The 10,641-nt window shown below is 42.9% G+C and overlaps 1 long non-coding RNA gene across 1 annotated transcript; it reads right to left on the minus strand.

Annotated features, from left to right (window-relative positions):
- Positions 1 to 745: 745 nt before the first annotated feature.
- On the minus strand, positions 746 to 5,169 carry LOC309686843. Its single transcript, XR_014270586.1, has 3 exons — positions 5,129 to 5,169; positions 1,548 to 1,637; positions 746 to 757 (listed from the first exon to the last, which is right to left on the minus strand). It is a non-coding gene; the product is annotated as an uncharacterized lncRNA (long non-coding RNA).
- Between the last annotated feature and the right edge of the window lie 5,472 nt (positions 5,170 to 10,641).

The raw sequence follows: 10,641 nt of genomic DNA on the forward strand, positions 1-10,641 counted from the left end.
CTTCCATCTCCAAATTCTTAGCTAATTGAATTCTCTAGTAGGCCAGAAAGAAGAAGAAATGGATAAGTACTGCTAAGTTTAAAACTTAGGTGTTTTGAAAGCTGCCTTGTAGTGGAGAATGGAACCCGTATGCAAACTGTGCGTGCCAAGCAAGGGAGCTCTGTAGACACAGGGGATTGGTCAGGGTGACAGAATTTATTATCATTATTATTATGAAGTTATCAAGGATCCTTAACTTCTTGGACACTCAAATATTTTTGAAAAATCTGTTTTATGTATATTTTTTTTCTATGTTTTGAGTAACAGCATGCTACTGTACCCTTTCCATAAACATGAAATCATGGTTAAAAATAAAGCACCATGTAAACTTAACATAAGCAGCTGGCTAGTTGGCTTCGACACACAGAACCTTATGATGCTGTCATCAAACCGCTAAACAAATCTTACTTGCAAAGCATGGTGTACAAATACCCAATTTTTAAAAATAATTTCTTTCTTTTTGTATTTTTATGAAAACAATGTGCACAGTCTGATAAGTGAAATTGGGCCACACAGGAATTTAGCTAAGAGCATCCTGTTTCAATAGTGAATTGTCCAGCATTTTAAAAATTCAAGCCACGTGAAGTTGGAATTTACAAAAAGACTAAATTAATTAATCTGCAGCAAACTTACCTTGCCTTTTAGGGTATTTGCTGTACAAGTCACTTGGCTCATGTTAAACTCTCATGGTGATTCTTCTATCAGGTGTTTTAAATTACTGACAAGAACAGATTCAGGTGAGCAACATCAGTTTGATAATTAGCCCATATACTAATCTTTAAAAAACAAACAAACAAACAAAAAAAAAAAAAAACAAACAACCAAACACCCCCCCCAAGTTACCACCCAGAGAGACTAATGCAAAGTTCTAGAGCTTAGGAATATATAACACTATGCCCATTTACAGAACTGGGATTTCTTATCTGTACTCCAAATCATATTGAGGCATTTGGTATGTAGAACAAAAATTAAGATTTACAGGTTTCTAGGTTTAAACAAAATATGTTGGATGGGAATAAGGCCAAACAAAATGACTAAAACAAATCTGGAAAGATTCACAGCAGGTGTGAAAGTCAAAGAAAATCTTAAAACTGTAAGTTGCTCTGTTTTATATTGATTTTAGAGGAGTTAAGACAACCACAACACAAGCTTCAAGTGTACCAAAACATTAAGACAAGCTGTGTGGGTTTTGTGCTGTTGATATTACTGGTATAAAATTTGTCATTGTAGCTGTATGCTTAAATCATTAAGCTATGTTCTTAAACACAGCTTTTTAAGCAGAACTTTGTACATCGGTTAAGAAAATGCAGCTAATTGTGTTAAAATGCTACTTTTTGAATGTGGACTTATTTCTGATAAACATGATAGCTGTTTAAGCACAGTAAAAAAACTATGGTAGCGATTACCTTGCTGCATCATCTGCACTAGAACAAATAAAACTACTCTAAAGGTTATTGCAGTCTTTCTTCACTTTTCTGCCTTTCATGCCTAAGATACCCGTACGTTACCCTTTTCAGATAAAAGATCAGATGGATAAAGTCTAGTGCTGTGCATAGTTTTCTCTCCAAAATACATAAATGTAAAGGCAATGCGAGCTTCTGTAAAAAAAAAAAAAAAAAAAAAAAAGCTGAAATTGAATGCCTCCTTGTTGGTTTATATAGCTGCAGAATTGACTTTAAAAGCGTGTTTCTCAAGCCAAGCAGCAATCCTGAAGAAAGACGCGCTCCCTTCAGTCCCTGAGTAAGCAGCTTCTCCTCCATTAATCATCCCCTTCAAGCGCAGCCTCTTGGTCCTGCCTTGAGCACATGAGAGGAGCCCCTCGCCAAGCCCGCATCCTGTACGGCGGCAGACGTCTTCATCTAACAAATTCCAGTTGTTATGGCAAAGCCACCGAGGGAGGGGGGGAAAAGGCACTTTCAAACCTCGGCCACCTGTGGCTCCAGCTTCATATGGACTACAAGGGCCCTACTGAGGTAAAGTGCCATCTGTCCCCACGCTGAGGCTGCCCTTTGTACCAAAAATGCAGCCTTTTAATGGCAAAGTTTAAAAGCCCAAGTGTTGAATGGATGCCTCCCAGAGACAAGAGGCTGCTTGACAATGTTTTTCAACTGCGTACCCACTGAACGCAGCCATATGCCACACATCTGATGGGTGCAACTACATGTGGGGCATCTTTTCGTGGTCCCATCTCCTCCTGCTGGGAGGACAGAACCAGGCATGCTGTCCTGCTCCACGGCCACATGTGTCCACCCAGTCCCGCCAAAGACCTCCGCTGAGAGTCAGCAATTGGTTTAGCCTTTGTTCCTCTTCCGAAAGCAGGTTACCTCTGGGCTTTTCAAATACGCTAAACGCTAGAAATGAGGTGTGCAGAAACTTGGCTGTTCGGGGCTGACTGAGCTTGAAGTAGGTGATCTCCTCATTTTGGGGTACAGAATATCAGCCTTAAAGGTAGAGGCAAGCTTTCCTCTAAGCTCTACAGGTGGAAACCAGAGCTACTCTATAGACTCTGACAATGCAATAGAGCAGAATATCATTTCTGACACTGGTTTGTTGTTGGGTTGTCTTTCTTCCCCTGGGGGTTTCCTGGGAATTTTTTCTGGATTTCTAGGGGTTTTCGCTGTGTCTTTTTGGGGGAAGCTATCTAATACAACCAAGCTACTCCCATTCCCAAAGTTGATCATGTTTCTTGAGAGACACCATTGAGCAGGATGCACAATGCGGTTCTAGAGATGACTTGAGGAAAATTCATGGCATTCCCACCATTATCAGTAGCAGCCACAGACAGATAAAAAGGGGAGAACTGGGACATTTAACGTTGGAGCAGTTCCTCCCAACACACAGAGTGAAAAGTTAGTCTGGGCAGGTTAAAACCCCTCTGCCTGAGAAGTAATGACACCGGTGTACAGTGGTGACCCATGTCTGGAGAATCACCTTTGGCGTTCTAGCTGCATAAAGTAAGTATCTGCCTGTCACTCACAAGCAAAGGGAGGGTGAACCTGTGACCGCTTATGTAGTGCTGCAATTGGGGTTGTGCAAAGCAGGGAGTGCATTTCAACATGACACCTCCGTGGGCTCGCAAGAGTCCGTATGCAACAATAAGATCAGTGGGATGGTGCAGGTGTGAATAAGTAATCACACAGAAGCATCGCTCATTTGGCTCGAAGTCATTCAAACAAACAGAAACCAAACGCATTTTACACATTCCCCCATTATCTTCAACACGCATCCTGGGACTCGTAATGGTGTTTGGGAGAAGGTGGTTTTGGGTACTTAGGCTGGCGTTTGAGCAAAGCATCGACACCTTTAAGGACCACAACCAAAGAGGGCTCTTTCAACAGAAAATCAGCAGCAGGTCTGCTTGTGGTGTTGCGTAAAAGGAGTAGGGAAGCAGGTGCGTGAGGATATTCTTGGAGGCCTTTTCAACAAGGCTCACAAAACATCCCGGCAGCTCCTAGGCCTCTCTATTCCAGCCTGTTGCCCTTCCTTTGGTTTCCCCGGATCACAGCAAGAGCACAGGGCAGCACCTCTCTCCAGTCTTTACGACAAAATGAAGTGTGAAGTGACTGGGTGGCAGTGCTGGTCCTGCCACTCAGCACCATGTTCCAGTTCAACTTAAGCACCAGCAAGTTCTGCCTACAGCCTTTCTGCCTTCACGTGTGTGAGATGTCCAGGAGCGTTATGGCAGGTACCAATAATTGAGAGACACAAGGTTGCCCAGTGACAGGATTTAGACTTGTGCTGCACCTCTGCAAAACTGAGATTGAAATTATTTAAGTATCAGACCCCTTGTCAGCACCAGCATCTTGGTAAGTTACTGTAATTAGACTAGAAATGCCCCAGAAGCAACCAAGAACATGGTTCTAGAGGACTTCCCTAATAAGAGCATTAAAGCAGCTGTAGCTTCCTTCCCTTCCAGGGTCTAATCTCCTTGGAGAAGGGATTACAGTTTCACAAACCAGTCTGACAGGCCACGTAAGCACACAAGCCTAGCAAGGTCCCAGGAAGCCTCCCATTAGCCCCACCACCCCCTGCAGGGGAAGGTAGATGGAGGCATGTCTGTGGAAATTGGGTGGCACCACCAGAGGAGGAGGAAGGAGCCCGCCACAGGGAAGGAAGGGCCACCATGGGACAAAGCTAAACTGAAAAGAGGGGGAGTTGATCAACTCCTGTTGAATCTCCGCCTGAATTCTGCCTGTGTGGGCGACGGTACCTTCTCCCTTCTCAGGTCCAAGTCTCACCCTTGAACTTTGCTTTACCTGGGAGGTGCCTCTGCTGTTTTCATTTCAATAAAGGAAACGGGCATATTCTGTTTCAGAAAATATAATGTTGTTTTCCTTAACTTTCCTTTCAGCAAACTATGCGTGAGCAGTCGAATCCTTTGGATTCCAGAAAACCGATTCCCATAGCCCCCCGTTCCACACAGTTGACTTGAGGCAGAAGCAATTAATCTGTCAGCAGTGCTTAAACCACCACAAAGCTACCACACCAGTTAATGAGGAACAAAGGGGGGGCAAAGAAAGGTATAATTAAGACAGCTTTCTGCTTCTGCTCAGCAAGCCTGAGCTGCCAGCTTGGTGAAGCTGATATGAATCTGAATTTCTAAACAATTTTCAGCCTTTCCTTCCATAGTGCCACCGGTAGTTACTGTGCCGAAAAGATCTCCTCCTTTTCTTGCCCCTTGCTCTCAAACACATAAAAAAATATTAAGTTCAAACTAACGTTGAGAATTAAAGCTTAAAACAGGACTTCACTGTCAAAATTACTCCCTGACTCCAACACTAAATATTTAATTTTTATTACGCCATGCTGTCTGTTCACACTGGAAAAATGCAGGTTACAAAGGACCGGGAAGAACACTTCACGTTTACTTTTATAATAGATATGTATTTTAGAATACATACAGTATTCAAATTCCGCCCCCCCCCCCCGGAACAGTATTATCAATTTGCATTTTAATAAATTGTTTGCAATAAATAGTAAAAGAAAAACGCTGGCAGACTTCACTGCAGCGATGAATCTCACAGCCAGGCACCCCCGTGCGAACCCCCCGCAGGCAGCGGCCCCACTGCCGCCTTTAACACACCATTACCATTAACCGCTAACAGCGGCAGGGACACCCTCACGGCCACCTCGTGCGCTGTGCTGCCACCTTCCGGAAACAGGGGACACGGCTCTGCTCGCCAGGCACAGACCCTGTCCCGCACCGCTCGCCGCCTGACTTGACTTTTGGCCTCTCCCCCAGCCCCGGTCCTCTCCTCACCCACCTCCCGCCATTTTCTCCTCCACCTCCCCGTCCCGCACCGCTCCGCCCGCGCGCTCGCCGGCTGCGCCGCGTGACCGGGGCGCGAGGGGCGGGGCCGGGGCCGGCACCTTCCCCGCGCCGTCGCCCCGGCGACGAGGCAGAGCGGCCCGGCGGCGGTTGCCGGCGGTTGGGCGGCTGTTGGGCGGGCCGGGGGCTTGGTGGCGGGCGGCCGGCCGGCACCGCCCGCAGCGCCGCAGTGAGTGGGCGGCGGGCCGCGCTCGGTGGAGGCGGGGAGGGGGCTGCGTCCCCAGCGGGGGTGGTGGTGGGCGTCCTGAGCCTGTCCCCGCCTGTCCGGGGCTGGGCCGTTTGGGGCGGGGGCGGCTCCAGGGTCCCACCGGGATGAAGGAATCGCCGGTGTAGGGGGGAGCAGGTTGGGGTCTGTCGTCTGTCCCTGAACGGGACGGCTTCTCTTAGCCTGTAGGCTGATTTGAGGTGGGCCGGGTCACTGGTGGCCTTTCCTCGCGCGTATGAGGAGCTGCCCGCTCGGCAGAAGTGGGCTCTGTTCGGCTGTGGAGATGGGGATCCTGCCTGCTCCTGCTCCAGTGAGGCAGGTATGGGCCTTGACAGCCTAACATATTCAGGGTTAATGAGAGGAGGTGAATTTTTATTTATGAGAACCAGGGTGAGACTTCCAGGCCAGGCAGTCTTGAGTTTCATGGCCTGAGTAAGCGAGGAGAGAGTTGTGCCAGCCTTTGGACTGTGAGCATATATTAAGGAAGATGACTGTGCGCTCTTGGGAGATCACTGTCACCAGGTGAAACTAAAACTGGCAGGGAAATGGGTATTTATTGAAACTTGTAGTGGTGCGGAGATGTTGAAAGATGAGTAGTTTCTGTTCCTTTTGGACACTGCCTAAAGCTGGAGACTTGAAAGTTCAGCAGCAGGTCTCACTGAAACCATTACTCTCCTGAAACTTGCTGTACCTACTGCTCATTGCATTGCGGGAAGAGGTTTTGCGGGAATGGGAAGAGGTAACCTTGTCGGCACAGGGCAGCAGCATCCAGGCAGGTCACTGTTGAAACATCCTGAAAAAATCAGTGTGGATCGTTTTGGCTTGAAACCAAAGCTACTTTCCAACAAAACAAGGGAAAATATTTCCAGCAAACTGGATTTCCTGCTTTTTTATATGCCCAATACAAAGAAGTGAAACAACATATTCGACTCTTGAAGATACTTTTTAAAAAAATATATTAAGGCAGTATATTTGAAAGTAAAAATATTTATTGTCAATGTTATTAACTTCTTGCTTGCAGCTGAGCAGTTGTGCTTCTAAATAACCACTGGTCTTTGATTAGAGTAATGGATTTGTAGTTAATCCCAAGAACTGGATCCACCTGCCATGGGATCTGATTACTGTCAGCTTCAGTAATAATACACAGTCACTACAAAGAAGGTTCTTGTAGCAACAATTCATTTGTTGGTTTGTGGTTGTTTGGCTTTTTTTTTATTTTTAAAATTTGCATTGGCATACATTCTGTACTGTGCAATACTGCCAGTTTTGATCACTGAGAGTGGTACCATGCTCTGAACGGTTTTGGGGATTTCAACGGTTACTGTAAACAGGTTGGTGAAATTGGGTTGTACGTGTTTTGCTTATCTGTGTGGAAGGTCTTTATTGGGTTATATATTGTAGTTTGTATTTTAATTTGAGAGTAGGCTGTTTAGCATGCAAATGTGAAACTTTTGGTAGTCGTAATACTTGTACAGCAGAAATGCAGATATTTGCTGTTATTCATTACATTTTGAAATGTAATTCAGACAAAATAATTTAAAGTTGTTGCTAGTGCTTAAAATAAAACACTGGTAATATAGTAAAAGTGAAAATTTGCTTAAATTATTTATTACTTGTTCAGATTCTCTAAATTTACACAAATTACTAGATTCTTTCAAGCTATTGTATTTTGTCCTCTGTTTGTCCCCTGCTTTAATCCTTCCTTAATCCCGTATGAAGAGATTATGGGCAGTATGTCATTAAGAGTATAAAACAAGCTGTTGTTTATAGTAGGATTTCTCTTTTCAGTTTGGTAGCTGACTAATACAATTTTACATTTTAGAGCTTCGTATAACTGAGGAAATACTATCACATAAGCTTTACGATGGAAAGCCTGCTTCAAAGGCTTGCATTAACCAGAAAAGCTAGATTGAGCCCTTGCTCTTCCCCAGGTTGGTACAAAAGAGAAAACTGATCTGCAAACTTGAAAAAAATAGAGACCACTGAGAAAAAATCGCTGACCTGAGCTGGGTACCTGTGGTGCAAAGTACAAAGTGTGTGAAAGTCTGTTGTAGTAAAATATGAAACTCTAGAGCATTTATGTTCTAACTCGTCATGCTCTGTAATTCCAGTGAGAACCAAAGAAGCCCCTGACCCTGATGTCACACCAGGCTCATAAACACAAATACTTGGCAGCCTCATTTATTCTAATATCAGTGGAGGGTGGCAGTTAGAATCTTGCAGGATCCAGCACTGTACTTGTTGGTCAGCAAACCTCTGCCACCCTCCAGCATTTCTTATGGGCTACGGCATGCCATAGCATTGCTGTAAAATCGACTGTTTAGTTGTCCATAGAACTCTATCAATTTCCTTAGATACTTCTGTATGAAGGATGAATTCTTTAAAAAGTTGGAGAAGAACTTAGACTCAAGGGTGATACCTGCAGTCCTTTTTTTCCACTGCATTTGGTTAGTTTTCAGTTGATTATGTCTTACTATAAGAGTTCCCTCATTTGCCTTTTTTTATTAACTGTAAGTGGCCGAGATGACTCTTTCACAAGAGTCATTAGTGGAATGGCCTAGTGTGCATCAGTGTGGTCGTCAATGTACATGGTATGTACGATGGTACATAGATACTGTTGTCAGGGTATGTAGTTTTCACACCTGGTTTAGTGCATTTCCATAGAGTAATTTTGACACTACTATTTGACTATGGAAGGAATGTGCTGACATTTCTGTACTTTACCTGATTAAGTGTTCTTATACCCTAAAAATTACAGTATACATCAGAAAAGGAATAATGCAATAAAATAAATTACAAAACAGACAAAATACACAATTGTGTCTGTGATGTGTTACATTACATAGGACTTCTGCAGGGAAGAAACACTTCATGTGATGCTCTTTCAAGTGCGCATGCCGAAATAATAGAATTTGACACAAGAAGTAATTGTAAAGGCATGTGATTAATGTATACTCGAAAAATTACTTGGATAGGTGATAGAATTTAAGCATCAAAATTAGAGGACTTAAAGGTCGAAACTTGAGGTTTGTGTGTAGATCTGAGTCTGTTTATTGCAAAAACAGACATTTTCATTTTGGTATTTTGGTTTACTTTGTTAGCAAAAGGTTGGGCATGAAATGCATGCGAGTTCTCCAAATTTTTAATGTATGTAACTCTAGGAGTTCAGACTAGGGCTGTCTTTGGCAGATATTGCTGAATCCCCTCCAAAAACTGTATCTTAAACAATGTACAATTATATTTGTTGAAAAAGAGAAACACAGGCACCGAAATCCTGTTACAGTTAATTTCACTTCACGTTATATACCTATACACAAGATGCACACAGTTTATCATTGCTGATGCTGTAGATGCAGATGCTGTGTTTTAAAATGTGTATTAGAATACTTTCAGAAAGTTTTTGGTTTGTTTTCTAATATATATATATATAAAACTAACAATAACTTGCAAGATATGTATGGGGTATGTGTCTTAGCTTGGCATAAACACTTGATCATCTGCATATTGCTAGAGTCACCAAATAGTCTTGGTGAAAAAATGGCATTATTCAAGGTATTAAAGACCAGAGTGCATGCAGGTACTTTGGGGAATAAGATACAAAGCTGAATTAATTATGAGAAAAATAATAGGCTTAAATATATGAAAGTCCAACCTAAAACCCAATCATAATTTGAATTGTGTATTATTGTTACTTTTTTTTAATCTGTTTTTTAGCTTTGTTATAGAATACACTATTAACCAGCAATCTTACTTTACTGTGGCTATGGCTTTTGGAGGGGGGTGGGTAAAAGCTTCTTTATATTCTTCACTGCCAAACTAGCGGTTGTCTGGTGCAAAGATTATAAATTGAGATGTCCACTAGGTCACTTGTTACTGGCATCTTGACAGCTGATGTAAGATTCTTCCCTGGTAACAGAAGCAACAGGGAGTAACAAGGTGCATGATATGCCTTCTCCAAGGAAGCAGCCTTTCAAGTAATACCATCTTAGAAACATCAGTGTATTGTCCAGCCAGATGTTTCCTTTACACAGCAGGCTAGTCTACTCAAGGGTGCTGTGCTCTTAAGAGGCCAATTTTATTGTTGAATTTTGCCTGGCCTGTAAATGTCAGGCCTGAGCCTTGCTATCAGCTGAATTTCAGTTCCTTAATCCATTTGGACAGCCTTACCAGCCTGTAGCTAATTCTGGCATAAGGACTACAGAGTTGCGTGCCGAGTCCTGCATCTCCTATAGAGGTAGGCTGACAGTTGATTTGAGCTTTATTTTGCGTTTTCAGACAGCAGAGGCAAAAAGCAGAGATAATGCTAGAATTCGGTTAGCAGTCAATAGTTTGTTTGTGTTTAAGCATTTGGGTTACGGTAAGAAAATGGTACAGTGATTGGCTGTTAGTTTTTCCTAGGCCTGCATAAATAAGTGCATGACTTGTGAGTTTGTGTAAGTGCCTTAACATCAGTCTAGTAGGCAGCCGGTGCTAAGGTTAGAATTAGGATTTGTGCATAGGAGCTATGGGAACTAGCCTTCATCTGAAGTGTTGGTGACAGATAGTATTGCATATAATGAAAGCTAGGGTTCAGATTCAAGTTTGGATCTGGATTCACATTAAGGTTTACATATATTTAGAAATTAAGATTCAAAATTGTTTAATGTGAATTCTTTTCCAAATGATAATTCAGATCTAGTCTGCCATACCAATGCGTGTGAACTCTATACTTCTCTCTGCAGGCCTTGTAAAACTGAACAATAAGCTTAACTCTTCAGCCAGTACTATGCCTAATCCTAACTGTGGCTATAGAGTAAGAATTCTGTGAACTTCAGAGCAAGATACCAGAGTACATTTATTACGGCTCAATTTACCTTGGTGAAGAATGCAGCATTTATCTCACTTCTTCACCTCCCTTCCTCACTTAACTTTAAACATAGCAAGCCTGCTTGCGCTATCAATTCAAAACATAGCATTCAGACTCTAAGTTTACCATAGCACCATTTGCAAAACTTGGGTTCCTCTGTTTGTTTTCCCAAACTTCAGCCCTGCCTTCATTACAGATTAGGAACCTGCTGCTGTCTTCAAA

This window comes from Vanellus vanellus, assembly GCF_965231255.1.
Source record: "Vanellus vanellus genome assembly, chromosome: 2".
In the NCBI taxonomy this organism is placed as follows: Eukaryota; Metazoa; Chordata; class Aves; order Charadriiformes; family Charadriidae; genus Vanellus; species Vanellus vanellus.